We start from the raw sequence: 16,665 nt of genomic DNA, 5'->3' as shown, positions 1-16,665 counted from the left end.
TGATTGTATTATTTGTTAGTATTGGATAACGAATGTAATAAATATTGTCGCAATATAGTTGTTATGGATTCTCTTGAGCAATCTGATCCGCCTAGTGCCGCGCCTCGATGATTCCGCCATCGGTTGAGGTGTGACACCAAGAGTTTTAAGTTGTCAACCATCGCAGTCTAACAAGAAGGTTGGCATTATTGTCTAAGTAATGCCTCAACAGAGTTGTCTGGTTACCAAGATGATAACTGTCGCAGTAGTACTCAACCATAGGTAGGAGTCCTTCCAATTTGTACCAATGCCAGCCACACACATGCTCGCAGTATGTCTTCGAGCGCCAGGAGAGTTCGTTTTCTCTGATCGTTTGCCCAACGGCGATAAGCATTGCTCTGGTCCTGACGTGAGCCAAGGGTGTTGTGTATTGCCTGACATAATGTAACACCCCAAAACTTGTGTGATAGAATATTTTGATGTTTTAATGTCCTACATGATTAGTTAAATTTTAAATGTAAAGGAAGTTTATAAACTTTGAGTAAGTATATGAAAATGATAACAAAGAGTAACCTTGGGGGTTTAATATGTAAAATTTGACAAATTATATAAAAAAAGGGGAAAAGAAAACCCAGTGTTGGGTGTGGGGGTTGCGACGCAGGGAGAGCAGGAAGGGGGAGAACCCTTCTTCTCCATCTTACCAAGAAAATCTACAAATTGAAGGCGATTTTGGATGAATTTCGTTTGCATGTGAACAATTTCTCAATCATCTAAGAGTTCCTAACATAGGGTAAGTTTTATTATGTCATATGATGTTAGATGATAAGATGAGTTTGAGCAATCCATGATAATTGAATGAATTGAACCTGTAAATGAGTTAGAATCATCATGATGAAGATGAATTTTGCATAAATCCGGTTGTATTAAACACTTGTGATGAAACCCACTAGTAGTAGTAGTAAGAATGGTGACATGGGTGAACCATTCATGTCTAATCTTTGTGCTAAGTTGATGAACTAGGTAGTATGTGATGCATTCTTATGTTAGCTAGTTGGGGTATGGTATAAATTTATTTGATTTTAGTAGTGATGATTAGATGAATGCAAGAAGTGGAAAGTTAAAGCATATAAATACTTGTACATAATGTCTTACAAATGCGAAACCCGCCAAGTGTTTGATAAAATGCCTACAAAGTTTGTGTAAAATAGTTACTTTTGACAGCCTTAGATAGTCACCTTGTAAAGGCCGTATCTCATTCGTTATTAGGATTTAGACAACGAGCCTTATATCGTTGAAAAGGTTGTTTCGCATATTACATTTCATATTTGGTCATAAGAGGCTGGTTATGAGATTTAGTGGGTCAAAACAACATGAAAAGTTAGTAAATTCGTTTTGACAGCAAGCTGTTTGGAAGCATTTCAGCTTCTGTGCTGATTTTGTAAAAATCATATAAAATCATTGGAATGTCCGATTTTTACGATCTTTATATGCTTAGAAAGATCTCTGAGTGTAGATCATTTCATATTTGAACATGAAGAACTGAATCAGAAGATAAATGGGTTAAAATGTGTCGTGAACAGCTGCTGCGCAGAAAGTTGCTGCACATTTTTTTAGTATAAATATTAAGTAAAAGTAGTTGTATTGTTATGCACACTTGTATGAATCATGAACTACTGATTTTAATAAATTATTAGTAAGTTATTTGATTGTTTTAAGTGTCTAAAACACTTACCAACTAGTCTATGCATATGATTGCACCAACGGGTCGAAACGGGTTGTTGATAGAAAATAGTAGAATGGATGTGTAAAAACCAAGGTGTTAAGAAATGGTATGAAATGTTTAATGTATGAAACAAGTTGCCTAACTTAGAAAATGTTATCATTCTAAGTATGGAATTTTGAAAGAATAATGAACATGATGTAAATACATAATTATGCATGCTAGAAGCTCATGTATGACTTTTGTGATGATGGAATGATAAATTGTTAGATTGATTAGCATTGTAGTATTGTGATACATGTTGAACTCGTTAAGCGATTGACACGTGAATAGAAGTGTGATTAGTGATGCGTATGATTACGTATACTAACTATTGAATGGATGTAATGGAATGAGATAATAGGAACGTGTCAAGGAGAGCTCAAGCATAGGAGGATAACGGGTCAAGATAAGGCAAGGTGACAAATACACTTATTGGAGTACTCAAGGTAAGTGATTTCTATAATCACTTCTTTAGTTGTTCAAGTAATATAATGTTTTAATTATTAAGTTCATATGAAGTTGAGGTCAAATCAATAGATTATTTTGATAAATGCACGAATGGGTCGAATAATTCATAGATGAATAACAAGCCGAATACGTATAAGTTAAGAAATTCCTTAACTCGGATGTTGGACTTCAAGATCACATGATAGAATATTAAATTACAATCATATAGGAAGTAACGTGACGCAAAACGGATGAAAAATGAGAGAGTTATGTCCGTTTCGGTAAGGATTAATGGCTAGGAAAAGTGCAGAGTTGACACGGCCGGGTGGTGAACTGACACGGCCGGGTGAAGGTTCTGTCAAATATATTATTTATGTGATTTATGCGCCGTAGGCTTCGGTATATTATCCGTGAACTACGACGGCCTCCCAAACATGATTTCGAGCGTTTCCTTGACGATTATAAGTTGTAAACCCAAGTCTAAGCCTCATGTAATTTATATAAGAGTGTGATAGATGTATGTAATGAAGTTGGACATGTATTACATGTAAATGTATACAAAAATACGTACGGAACACGTAGGTATGAATACATGATTGTAGGTATGATTAAATGTATATTAGGTATGTAGATGTGTATGATTGTAAGTTTGTATGTGTGCAAGTATGTGCGAATGCATGATTTGGATGCATTTGAGAATTAGCGTTACTAATAATGCCCTTGGGTTTGGAATATAAGTTAATTGGATGCATTTAAATGGTTGACGTCCTTTTTATGAAGATGTAGTAAATGAATATGTTGAGATTACGGGTTTGGCTAACCAAGTTATTATTGAGTATGTTTAAAAGTGCAGGTTATGAATGTCGGACTTTCGAAGTGTTGATATAATAATGAAACGGTTGAATGTTGAAAGGATAATCGGATTGAAGTAACTTATGCGGTTAGAATATGCTATGGACGTTTTAGTTTATACAACATTTTATGTTTGGTCATCATCTACCAACGGGTTAGTTGTTTGAAAATATATGTCATACCCATTTAATTGGGTAATCGAATGCGTGAGAGAAATGAAAGTACATGCACGAATGGAACTAAAGTGACGGTTTTATAAGTAAATAAGTAAATGACTAACTTTTTAAAGCTTTGTTGTTGAATGTAGGTAAATCCTCAATTCAGGCGACTTGGAGAATCGGAGCGAGCGCGTGTTCATGTTATGTCATACCAAACGCTTCCGCTAGCTTGTTCAAATGTTTTTAGTCCAAAATTTGTTTTTTGGTTCTTAGTAGTATTTTGTCGAATGAATCGTAGAATTGTATCTAGTTTGTTTATGTTTAAAACAGGGGTATGCTCGTTTTATGGACGGGTCATGCCCAATTTTTGTTAAATTAATGCACCTGCGTTATTGATATTATCATTTAAAATTCCGAAAAGTTGGACACTTTTAAGAAAATTTTTATATTTCTAGTGTCCTTCAGTCGTCTTTTATTAGACACAAACGCGGACGTAACAAGTTGGTATCAGAGCCTAGGTTTGAGGGATTCGAGCAAGAGTAATAGTGCTTGAACTCAAACCGAAGGCTCGTGCAAAGGTGTGCTCGCTCCGAGGTCGTCAATGAGGTAAAATTTTAAGTATTCGTTTAATACGAGTATGATGTAAATATTTAAGCTATATATATGTATATATATACAGGAAGTAAAGTTGGAGGTTAAACGAGAAGTTCAGGGACCGTATGGCTGGAACCGAACCGAAAAACGATTAATAAGCCCAAAACAAAGAATGCAGCGATTTTAGTAAACGTGAGGCCGTCGCCGACGGGTTGTTACCCGTCGCCGACGCCCCTTTTTGGGCCGACGCCCTATCTAACTGCTTACGGGAACTCTGGCCGACGCCCTTTTTAAGAGCCCGTCGCCGACGGACATCTTAGCCGTCGCCGACGGCTTACATAATTTCAGTCCGCTGAAATTTCAAGTTTTCATAATTTTAACTAACCGTCCATCCCGGAAGCCCGATTCACGGATTCCATTGAGTTCTTATGAGACTAAGTAAGCCGTGTAGGGATAGAACAAATTGATAGTAAATGGTTGTGCGTAATGGTATGAAACAAAAGACGAATGTATGAAGTGAAGCTCGAAATGTAAGAATGTGAATAAGTAATATGGACTAATGAACTATGATGTGTTGAAAGCTTATGATCCGTATTAAATGTAAACATGACATTGTGTAGATGGCTGATGCAAGCAACGTTAATGATGATGATGATACTAATGTGTTAAATGTTTTGTGAAGGGTAAGCGCAATTGTTGGAAGAGATGATCCGTGAATGCGGTCTAGGACCGACATCGAGGCAAGTAATGAAACAAATTGACCCCAGGTACGTAAACCTAACGTATGGGCGTATGAAATGGCATGGTTAAGCAAGTGAAAGAAAATTTTTGAACAATTATGATAACGACATGGTAAATAATTTTTAAAAATGTAACACGTGCCGAAACTTAATTCTTCGGGCATAATGTGGCGATTACGCGAAGACACGAAACTAGTACGTGGATTGTGTACCTGGCCAGTACACAAGAAACGTATGACGTTCGTGAGACCGCGGTAATTGTTACAGGTACGTCCGTTAGAATTGGGTAGCAGGTGGGCGTATGGGTGAAATGAGTAGTAAGACTCTCGGGAGATTGAGAGTACTTCGTACGAGTAAAAAGTGCAAATGATAAGAATAAAATGTTGAATCCGTAAAAAGTACAGACCAACAATGTATGAATGCCATGCTTGAATCCGCGAGACGGATTCAAGGAATGCAAGATACGAATGCCATGCTTGAATCCGCGAGGCGGATTCAAGGAATGAAAGATACGAATGCGATGCTTGAATCCGCGAGACGGATTCAAGGAATGAAAGATACGAATGCGATGCTTGAATCCGCGAGACGGATTCAAGGAATGAAAGATACGAATGCCATGCTTGAATCCGCGAGACGGATTCAAGGAATGAAAGATACGAATGCGATGCTTGAATCCGCGAGACGGGTTCAAGGAATGAAAAGCATGAATGCAATGTTCAAATCCGCGAAGCGGACTTGAGGTATAAAAAGGCGAAACTAGTCTACATAAGTAGAAGTCGATAGCTTGACCATGTTAAGTAAATGTAAAGCAAATTAGCAAAAGAATGATAAGAATGAAAATATTCGAATGTGTAAGTAATTACGGACCGAACAAGTAAATATTCCTTAAGTAATATGACCCAAATTATGTTTAAACTTATATATATATATATACATAAATATATTTTTTTTGCAAATGCGTTGTATGCAAGAATGGTAGAAGTATTAAATGGGACATACGGGTCAGATGGCGATCGCCATTTGAACTCGGTAGTTAATGATTTGAGTTGTTAAGTTTTATACTCATAGATGAGCTTGAAAAATAGAGACGCAATGTCACTAATCGGAAATGAATAATCATCGTAAGGCATGGATAACGAATCAATGGAATTTACTTCCGTCAGGTATGTTCATAATGATTGTCGAGTGGTATAGAACTTGAATGCTCGTAACTGTGGAAATTCTGATAGAATGTAAGAGACAGCAAGTATCGTTAAGAAATACTAACCTTGATGCTCGACTTGTTGGCCATGTTCATTTGAACAAGACATTGTAGAAAAGATAAGCATGACATGGATAACAATAGTAACCATGGAAATAATGCTTAGTTTTCGTGTTAAGTACGGATAAGTAAGTTTAAGAAGGGTGATTTTGGTTGTAACCGTAAGTCTTTCGAATGATTATAAATGCGTATGATAAAATATCGACCCCTCCTATAAGCTTAAGGGTAATCAGAAGTAAGGATAGAAATGGAATGTTAAGGAAGGCTCATAGTGAATAAAATGAAAGATAGTATATGATGTATGAGTAAAATAAAATAAATTGATTTATTTCAAGTAGTGAATATATATATATATATGTAATATGCTTAAATAGGATGTTAGATACAAGCCATAGACTTAGTCTGTATGATTAATAACTGTATACACTTGGAATAAATTCGATGAATGAAGCGCTAGTGATGGTATGTGCTAGGAGCTAGCATTATAAAGTGAAGACGACACTAATAAGAGCTCTGGATCAGATTCTAACTTTAATGCGATTATGAAAGTAATTTACTTGATTTAAGAACGGAGGGGCAATGTGTACGAAGACGTTTATGAATGAATGAGATTCTTGCCAAGATCTCGAATGCATCCCTGTGATAGTAAGCATTGTAAATGAAGAAATGAAAGAGTAGGAGTAGAATTGGTCCAGTCGTAATGAGAAAGGTTTCGGGGACGAAACCTCCTTTAAGGGGGGTAGACTTGTAACACCCCAAAACTTGTGTGATAGAATATTTTGATGTTTTAATGTCCTACATGATTAGTTAAATTTTAAATGTAAAGGAAGTTTATAAACTTTGAGTAAGTATATGAAAATGATAACAAAGAGTAACCTTGGGGGTTTAATATGTAAAATTTGACAAATTATATAAAAAAAAGGGGAAAAGAAAACCCAGTGTTGGGTGTGGGGGTTGCGACGCAGGGAGAGCAGGAAGGGGGAGAACCCTTCTTCTCCATCTTACCAAGAAAATCTACAAATTGAAGGCGATTTTGGATGAATTTCGTTTGCATGTGAACAATTTCTCAATCATCTAAGAGTTCCTAACATAGGGTAAGTTTTATTATGTCATATGATGTTAGATGATAAGATGAGTTTGAGCAATCCATGATAATTGAATGAATTGAACCTGTAAATGAGTTAGAATCATCATGATGAAGATGAATTTTGCATAAATCCGGTTGTATTAAACACTTGTGATGAAACCCACTAGTAGTAGTAGTAAGAATGGTGACATGGGTGAACCATTCATGTCTAATCTTTGTGCTAAGTTGATGAACTAGGTAGTATGTGATGCATTCTTATGTTAGCTAGTTGGGGTATGGTATAAATTTATTTGATTTTAGTAGTGATGATTAGATGAATGCAAGAAGTGGAAAGTTAAAGCATATAAATACTTGTACATAATGTCTTACAAATGCGAAACCCGCCAAGTGTTTGATAAAATGCCTACAAAGTTTGTGTAAAATAGTTACTTTTGACAGCCTTAGATAGTCACCTTGTAAAGGCCGTATCTCATTCGTTATTAGGATTTAGACAACGAGCCTTATATCGTTGAAAAGGTTGTTTCGCATATTACATTTCATATTTGGTCATAAGAGGCTGGTTATGAGATTTAGTGGGTCAAAACAACATGAAAAGTTAGTAAATTCGTTTTGACAGCAAGCTGTTTGGAAGCATTTCAGCTTCTGTGCTGATTTTGTAAAAATCATATAAAATCATTGGAATGTCCGATTTTTACGATCTTTATATGCTTAGAAAGATCTCTGAGTGTAGATCATTTCATATTTGAACATGAAGAACTGAATCAGAAGATAAATGGGTTAAAATGTGTCGTGAACAGCTGCTGCGCAGAAAGTTGCTGCACATTTTTTTAGTATAAATATTAAGTAAAAGTAGTTGTATTGTTATGCACACTTGTATGAATCATGAACTACTGATTTTAATAAATTATTAGTAAGTTATTTGATTGTTTTAAGTGTCTAAAACACTTACCAACTAGTCTATGCATATGATTGCACCAACGGGTCGAAACGGGTTGTTGATAGAAAATAGTAGAATGGATGTGTAAAAACCAAGGTGTTAAGAAATGGTATGAAATGTTTAATGTATGAAACAAGTTGCCTAACTTAGAAAATGTTATCATTCTAAGTATGGAATTTTGAAAGAATAATGAACATGATGTAAATACATAATTATGCATGCTAGAAGCTCATGTATGACTTTTGTGATGATGGAATGATAAATTGTTAGATTGATTAGCATTGTAGTATTGTGATACATGTTGAACTCGTTAAGCGATTGACACGTGAATAGAAGTGTGATTAGTGATGCGTATGATTACGTATACTAACTATTGAATGGATGTAATGGAATGAGATAATAGGAACGTGTCAAGGAGAGCTCAAGCATAGGAGGATAACGGGTCAAGATAAGGCAAGGTGACAAATACACTTATTGGAGTACTCAAGGTAAGTGATTTCTATAATCACTTCTTTAGTTGTTCAAGTAATATAATGTTTTAATTATTAAGTTCATATGAAGTTGAGGTCAAATCAATAGATTATTTTGATAAATGCACGAATGGGTCGAATAATTCATAGATGAATAACAAGCCGAATACGTATAAGTTAAGAAATTCCTTAACTCGGATGTTGGACTTCAAGATCACATGATAGAATATTAAATTACAATCATATAGGAAGTAACGTGACGCAAAACGGATGAAAAATGAGAGAGTTATGTCCGTTTCGGTAAGGATTAATGGCTAGGAAAAGTGCAGAGTTGACACGGCCGGGTGGTGAACTGACACGGCCGGGTGAAGGTTCTGTCAAATATATTATTTATGTGATTTATGCGCCGTAGGCTTCGGTATATTATCCGTGAACTACGACGGCCTCCCAAACATGATTTCGAGCGTTTCCTTGACGATTATAAGTTGTAAACCCAAGTCTAAGCCTCATGTAATTTATATAAGAGTGTGATAGATGTATGTAATGAAGTTGGACATGTATTACATGTAAATGTATACAAAAATACGTACGGAACACGTAGGTATGAATACATGATTGTAGGTATGATTAAATGTATATTAGGTATGTAGATGTGTATGATTGTAAGTTTGTATGTGTGCAAGTATGTGCGAATGCATGATTTGGATGCATTTGAGAATTAGCGTTACTAATAATGCCCTTGGGTTTGGAATATAAGTTAATTGGATGCATTTAAATGGTTGACGTCCTTTTTATGAAGATGTAGTAAATGAATATGTTGAGATTACGGGTTTGGCTAACCAAGTTATTATTGAGTATGTTTAAAAGTGCAGGTTATGAATGTCGGACTTTCGAAGTGTTGATATAATAATGAAACGGTTGAATGTTGAAAGGATAATCGGATTGAAGTAACTTATGCGGTTAGAATATGCTATGGACGTTTTAGTTTATACAACATTTTATGTTTGGTCATCATCTACCAACGGGTTAGTTGTTTGAAAATATATGTCATACCCATTTAATTGGGTAATCGAATGCGTGAGAGAAATGAAAGTACATGCACGAATGGAACTAAAGTGACGGTTTTATAAGTAAATAAGTAAATGACTAACTTTTTAAAGCTTTGTTGTTGAATGTAGGTAAATCCTCAATTCAGGCGACTTGGAGAATCGGAGCGAGCGCGTGTTCATGTTATGTCATACCAAACGCTTCCGCTAGCTTGTTCAAATGTTTTTAGTCCAAAATTTGTTTTTTGGTTCTTAGTAGTATTTTGTCGAATGAATCGTAGAATTGTATCTAGTTTGTTTATGTTTAAAACAGGGGTATGCTCGTTTTATGGACGGGTCATGCCCAATTTTTGTTAAATTAATGCACCTGCGTTATTGATATTATCATTTAAAATTCCGAAAAGTTGGACACTTTTAAGAAAATTTTTATATTTCTAGTGTCCTTCAGTCGTCTTTTATTAGACACAAACGCGGACGTAACAAGTTGGTATCAGAGCCTAGGTTTGAGGGATTCGAGCAAGAGTAATAGTGCTTGAACTCAAACCGAAGGCTCGTGCAAAGGTGTGCTCGCTCCGAGGTCGTCAATGAGGTAAAATTTTAAGTATTCGTTTAATACGAGTATGATGTAAATATTTAAGCTATATATATGTATATATATACAGGAAGTAAAGTTGGAGGTTAAACGAGAAGTTCAGGGACCGTATGGCTGGAACCGAACCGAAAAACGATTAATAAGCCCAAAACAAAGAATGCAGCGATTTTAGTAAACGTGAGGCCGTCGCCGACGGGTTGTTACCCGTCGCCGACGCCCCTTTTTGGGCCGACGCCCTATCTAACTGCTTACGGGAACTCTGGCCGACGCCCTTTTTAAGAGCCCGTCGCCGACGGACATCTTAGCCGTCGCCGACGGCTTACATAATTTCAGTCCGCTGAAATTTCAAGTTTTCATAATTTTAACTAACCGTCCATCCCGGAAGCCCGATTCACGGATTCCATTGAGTTCTTATGAGACTAAGTAAGCCGTGTAGGGATAGAACAAATTGATAGTAAATGGTTGTGCGTAATGGTATGAAACAAAAGACGAATGTATGAAGTGAAGCTCGAAATGTAAGAATGTGAATAAGTAATATGGACTAATGAACTATGATGTGTTGAAAGCTTATGATCCGTATTAAATGTAAACATGACATTGTGTAGATGGCTGATGCAAGCAACGTTAATGATGATGATGATACTAATGTGTTAAATGTTTTGTGAAGGGTAAGCGCAATTGTTGGAAGAGATGATCCGTGAATGCGGTCTAGGACCGACATCGAGGCAAGTAATGAAACAAATTGACCCCAGGTACGTAAACCTAACGTATGGGCGTATGAAATGGCATGGTTAAGCAAGTGAAAGAAAATTTTTGAACAATTATGATAACGACATGGTAAATAATTTTTAAAAATGTAACACGTGCCGAAACTTAATTCTTCGGGCATAATGTGGCGATTACGCGAAGACACGAAACTAGTACGTGGATTGTGTACCTGGCCAGTACACAAGAAACGTATGACGTTCGTGAGACCGCGGTAATTGTTACAGGTACGTCCGTTAGAATTGGGTAGCAGGTGGGCGTATGGGTGAAATGAGTAGTAAGACTCTCGGGAGATTGAGAGTACTTCGTACGAGTAAAAAGTGCAAATGATAAGAATAAAATGTTGAATCCGTAAAAAGTACAGACCAACAATGTATGAATGCCATGCTTGAATCCGCGAGACGGATTCAAGGAATGCAAGATACGAATGCCATGCTTGAATCCGCGAGGCGGATTCAAGGAATGAAAGATACGAATGCGATGCTTGAATCCGCGAGACGGATTCAAGGAATGAAAGATACGAATGCGATGCTTGAATCCGCGAGACGGATTCAAGGAATGAAAGATACGAATGCCATGCTTGAATCCGCGAGACGGATTCAAGGAATGAAAGATACGAATGCGATGCTTGAATCCGCGAGACGGGTTCAAGGAATGAAAAGCATGAATGCAATGTTCAAATCCGCGAAGCGGACTTGAGGTATAAAAAAGGCGAAACTAGTCTACATAAGTAGAAGTCGATAGCTTGACCATGTTAAGTAAATGTAAAGCAAATTAGCAAAAGAATGATAAGAATGAAAATATTCGAATGTGTAAGTAATTACGGACCGAACAAGTAAATATTCCTTAAGTAATATGACCCAAATTATGTTTAAACTTATATATATATATATACATAAATATATTTTTTTTGCAAATGCGTTGTATGCAAGAATGGTAGAAGTATTAAATGGGACATACGGGTCAGATGGCGATCGCCATTTGAACTCGGTAGTTAATGATTTGAGTTGTTAAGTTTTATACTCATAGATGAGCTTGAAAAATAGAGACGCAATGTCACTAATCGGAAATGAATAATCATCGTAAGGCATGGATAACGAATCAATGGAATTTACTTCCGTCAGGTATGTTCATAATGATTGTCGAGTGGTATAGAACTTGAATGCTCGTAACTGTGGAAATTCTGATAGAATGTAAGAGACAGCAAGTATCGTTAAGAAATACTAACCTTGATGCTCGACTTGTTGGCCATGTTCATTTGAACAAGACATTGTAGAAAAGATAAGCATGACATGGATAACAATAGTAACCATGGAAATAATGCTTAGTTTTCGTGTTAAGTACGGATAAGTAAGTTTAAGAAGGGTGATTTTGGTTGTAACCGTAAGTCTTTCGAATGATTATAAATGCGTATGATAAAATATCGACCCCTCCTATAAGCTTAAGGGTAATCAGAAGTAAGGATAGAAATGGAATGTTAAGGAAGGCTCATAGTGAATAAAATGAAAGATAGTATATGATGTATGAGTAAAATAAAATAAATTGATTTATTTCAAGTAGTGAATATATATATATATATGTAATATGCTTAAATAGGATGTTAGATACAAGCCATAGACTTAGTCTGTATGATTAATAACTGTATACACTTGGAATAAATTCGATGAATGAAGCGCTAGTGATGGTATGTGCTAGGAGCTAGCATTATAAAGTGAAGACGACACTAATAAGAGCTCTGGATCAGATTCTAACTTTAATGCGATTATGAAAGTAATTTACTTGATTTAAGAACGGAGGGGCAATGTGTACGAAGACGTTTATGAATGAATGAGATTCTTGCCAAGATCTCGAATGCATCCCTGTGATAGTAAGCATTGTAAATGAAGAAATGAAAGAGTAGGAGTAGAATTGGTCCAGTCGTAATGAGAAAGGTTTCGGGGACGAAACCTCCTTTAAGGGGGGTAGACTTGTAACACCCCAAAACTTGTGTGATAGAATATTTTGATGTTTTAATGTCCTACATGATTAGTTAAATTTTAAATGTAAAGGAAGTTTATAAACTTTGAGTAAGTATATGAAAATGATAACAAAGAGTAACCTTGGGGGTTTAATATGTAAAATTTGACAAATTATATAAAAAAAAGGGGAAAAGAAAACCCAGTGTTGGGTGTGGGGGTTGCGACGCAGGGAGAGCAGGAAGGGGGAGAACCCTTCTTCTCCATCTTACCAAGAAAATCTACAAATTGAAGGCGATTTTGGATGAATTTCGTTTGCATGTGAACAATTTCTCAATCATCTAAGAGTTCCTAACATAGGGTAAGTTTTATTATGTCATATGATGTTAGATGATAAGATGAGTTTGAGCAATCCATGATAATTGAATGAATTGAACCTGTAAATGAGTTAGAATCATCATGATGAAGATGAATTTTGCATAAATCCGGTTGTATTAAACACTTGTGATGAAACCCACTAGTAGTAGTAGTAAGAATGGTGACATGGGTGAACCATTCATGTCTAATCTTTGTGCTAAGTTGATGAACTAGGTAGTATGTGATGCATTCTTATGTTAGCTAGTTGGGGTATGGTATAAATTTATTTGATTTTAGTAGTGATGATTAGATGAATGCAAGAAGTGGAAAGTTAAAGCATATAAATACTTGTACATAATGTCTTACAAATGCGAAACCCGCCAAGTGTTTGATAAAATGCCTACAAAGTTTGTGTAAAATAGTTACTTTTGACAGCCTTAGATAGTCACCTTGTAAAGGCCGTATCTCATTCGTTATTAGGATTTAGACAACGAGCCTTATATCGTTGAAAAGGTTGTTTCGCATATTACATTTCATATTTGGTCATAAGAGGCTGGTTATGAGATTTAGTGGGTCAAAACAACATGAAAAGTTAGTAAATTCGTTTTGACAGCAAGCTGTTTGGAAGCATTTCAGCTTCTGTGCTGATTTTGTAAAAATCATATAAAATCATTGGAATGTCCGATTTTTACGATCTTTATATGCTTAGAAAGATCTCTGAGTGTAGATCATTTCATATTTGAACATGAAGAACTGAATCAGAAGATAAATGGGTTAAAATGTGTCGTGAACAGCTGCTGCGCAGAAAGTTGCTGCACATTTTTTTAGTATAAATATTAAGTAAAAGTAGTTGTATTGTTATGCACACTTGTATGAATCATGAACTACTGATTTTAATAAATTATTAGTAAGTTATTTGATTGTTTTAAGTGTCTAAAACACTTACCAACTAGTCTATGCATATGATTGCACCAACGGGTCGAAACGGGTTGTTGATAGAAAATAGTAGAATGGATGTGTAAAAACCAAGGTGTTAAGAAATGGTATGAAATGTTTAATGTATGAAACAAGTTGCCTAACTTAGAAAATGTTATCATTCTAAGTATGGAATTTTGAAAGAATAATGAACATGATGTAAATACATAATTATGCATGCTAGAAGCTCATGTATGACTTTTGTGATGATGGAATGATAAATTGTTAGATTGATTAGCATTGTAGTATTGTGATACATGTTGAACTCGTTAAGCGATTGACACGTGAATAGAAGTGTGATTAGTGATGCGTATGATTACGTATACTAACTATTGAATGGATGTAATGGAATGAGATAATAGGAACGTGTCAAGGAGAGCTCAAGCATAGGAGGATAACGGGTCAAGATAAGGCAAGGTGACAAATACACTTATTGGAGTACTCAAGGTAAGTGATTTCTATAATCACTTCTTTAGTTGTTCAAGTAATATAATGTTTTAATTATTAAGTTCATATGAAGTTGAGGTCAAATCAATAGATTATTTTGATAAATGCACGAATGGGTCGAATAATTCATAGATGAATAACAAGCCGAATACGTATAAGTTAAGAAATTCCTTAACTCGGATGTTGGACTTCAAGATCACATGATAGAATATTAAATTACAATCATATAGGAAGTAACGTGATGCAAAACGGATGAAAAATGAGAGAGTTATGTCTGTTTCGGTAAGGATTAATGGCTAGGAAAAGTGCAGAGTTGACACGGCCGGGTGGTGAACTGACACGGCCGGGTGAAGGTTCTGTCAAATATATTATTTATGTGATTTATGCGCCGTAGGCTTCGGTATATTATCCGTGAACTACGACGGGCCTCCCAAACATGATTTCGAGCGTTTCCTTGACGATTATAAGTTGTAAACCCAAGTCTAAGCCTCATGTAATTTATATAAGAGTGTGATAGATGTATGTAATGAAGTTGGACATGTATTACATGTAAATGTATACAAAAATACGTACGGAACACGTAGGTATGAATACATGATTGTAGGTATGATTAAATGTATATTAGGTATGTAGATGTGTATGATTGTAAGTTTGTATGTGTGCAAGTATGTGCGAATGCATGATTTGGATGCATTTGAGAATTAGCGTTACTAATAATGCCCTTGGGTTTGGAATATAAGTTAATTGGATGCATTTAAATGGTTGACGTCCTTTTTATGAAGATGTAGTAAATGAATATGTTGAGATTACGGGTTTGGCTAACCAAGTTATTATTGAGTATGTTTGAAAGTGCAGGTTATGAATGTCGGACTTTCGAAGTGTTGATATAATAATGAAACGGTTGAATGTTGAAAGGATAATCGGATTGAAGTAACTTATGCGGTTAGAATATGCTATGGACGTTTTAGTTTATACAACATTTTATGTTTGGTCATCATCTACCAACGGGTTAGTTGTTTGAAAATATATGTCATACCCATTTAATTGGGTAATCGAATGCGTGAGAGAAATGAAAGTACATGCACGAATGGAACTAAAGTGACGGTTTTATAAGTAAATAAGTAAATGACTAACTTTTTAAAGCTTTGTTGTTGAATGTAGGTAAATCCTCAATTCAGGCGACTTGGAGAATCGGAGCGAGCGCGTGTTCATGTTATGTCATACCAAACGCTTCCGCTAGCTTGTTCAAATGTTTTTAGTCCAAAATTTGTTGTTTTGGTTCTTAGTAGTATTTTGTCGAATGAATCGTAGAATTGTATCTAGTTTGTTTATGTTTAAAACAGGGGTATGCTCGTTTTATGGACGGGTCATGCCCAATTTTTGTTAAATTAATGCACCTGCGTTATTGATATTATCATTTAAAATTCCGAAAAGTTGGACACTTTTAAGAAAATTTTTATATTTCTAGTGTCCTTCATTCGTCTTTTATTAGACGCAAACACGGACGTAACACATAAGTCATGCATAATTCTAATTCAGAGGTAACAGGAGTTGGCACCTCGTACCTGAAAGATGCCTCTCTCAGGGGAACTTTCACAACTGTGAAGACTCGTCAGTTTTCTTGATTGCAAGGAAGTGTACTGGTAACTTGAGTCCATCAATGATCACCCAGGTGATAATGTTTCCGTTTCGAGTTGTAAGTAGACTAGTGACAAAATCCATGGCAGTCTGTTCTCATTTCCATACATGTGTTTCTGGTTGCTAATATCCCACCTTGACTTTCGCACAAGTCAAACGTCGTTCACATGCTTCGCTGCGTAGGCCTTCAAGCCCAGTTGTCAGTACAAGATCTTTAGATCTTAATACATTCCATCAAAATCCAGATGACTAGAATATCGTGGCCGATGCGCTTCGCTCCACACAAGTTCCCTTGGATTGTCGTATAGTGGAATCCGTAGTCGTTCCATGAAGTAGCGAATATCGTCCAACTTGTTAGAAGTTGGTCCTCCATGCCCCGCATGGGTCCAACTTGAAAATTCTCTTCCTTCAACCTCTCGGTGTAAACAGGACGAATCTGATCGGGTATGCTAGAGTCGATAGTGAGTTACAAAGCTCACACTTGTTCAGGTTTCACAGTCGTAATTATCCAATAGCTCCATCCAGCGATGTCGTTACATGTTTAGCTCCTTCGAAACAAAGGTATACGGGAGGCTCTTGTAATTGGTCTAGGTAGTGCATTCG

At 36.0% G+C, this 16,665-nt stretch overlaps 1 long non-coding RNA gene across 5 annotated transcripts; it reads left to right on the top strand.

Moving 5' to 3' along the window:
• The first annotated feature begins 439 nt into the window (after window positions 1-439).
• LOC110890937 lies at window positions 440-15,857 on the top strand. 5 transcript variants are annotated; one of them, XR_004872785.1, is made up of 10 exons: window positions 440-769; window positions 2,103-2,187; window positions 3,042-3,128; window positions 4,475-6,887; window positions 8,221-8,305; window positions 9,160-9,246; window positions 9,466-13,006; window positions 14,340-14,424; window positions 15,280-15,432; window positions 15,586-15,857. It is a non-coding gene; the product is annotated as an uncharacterized LOC110890937 (long non-coding RNA). The 5 variants fall into 5 exon arrangements; XR_004872784.1 differs by having other exon boundaries at window positions 9,160-9,312; window positions 15,280-15,366; XR_002564899.2 differs by having other exon boundaries at window positions 9,160-9,312.
• The last annotated feature ends 808 nt before the right edge of the window (window positions 15,858-16,665 follow it).

This window comes from Helianthus annuus, chromosome 11 (genome assembly GCF_002127325.2).
Source record: "Helianthus annuus cultivar XRQ/B chromosome 11, HanXRQr2.0-SUNRISE, whole genome shotgun sequence".
Classification (NCBI taxonomy): domain Eukaryota; kingdom Viridiplantae; phylum Streptophyta; class Magnoliopsida; order Asterales; family Asteraceae; genus Helianthus; species Helianthus annuus.
This window is presented reverse-complemented; position numbering and strand designations above follow the sequence as displayed.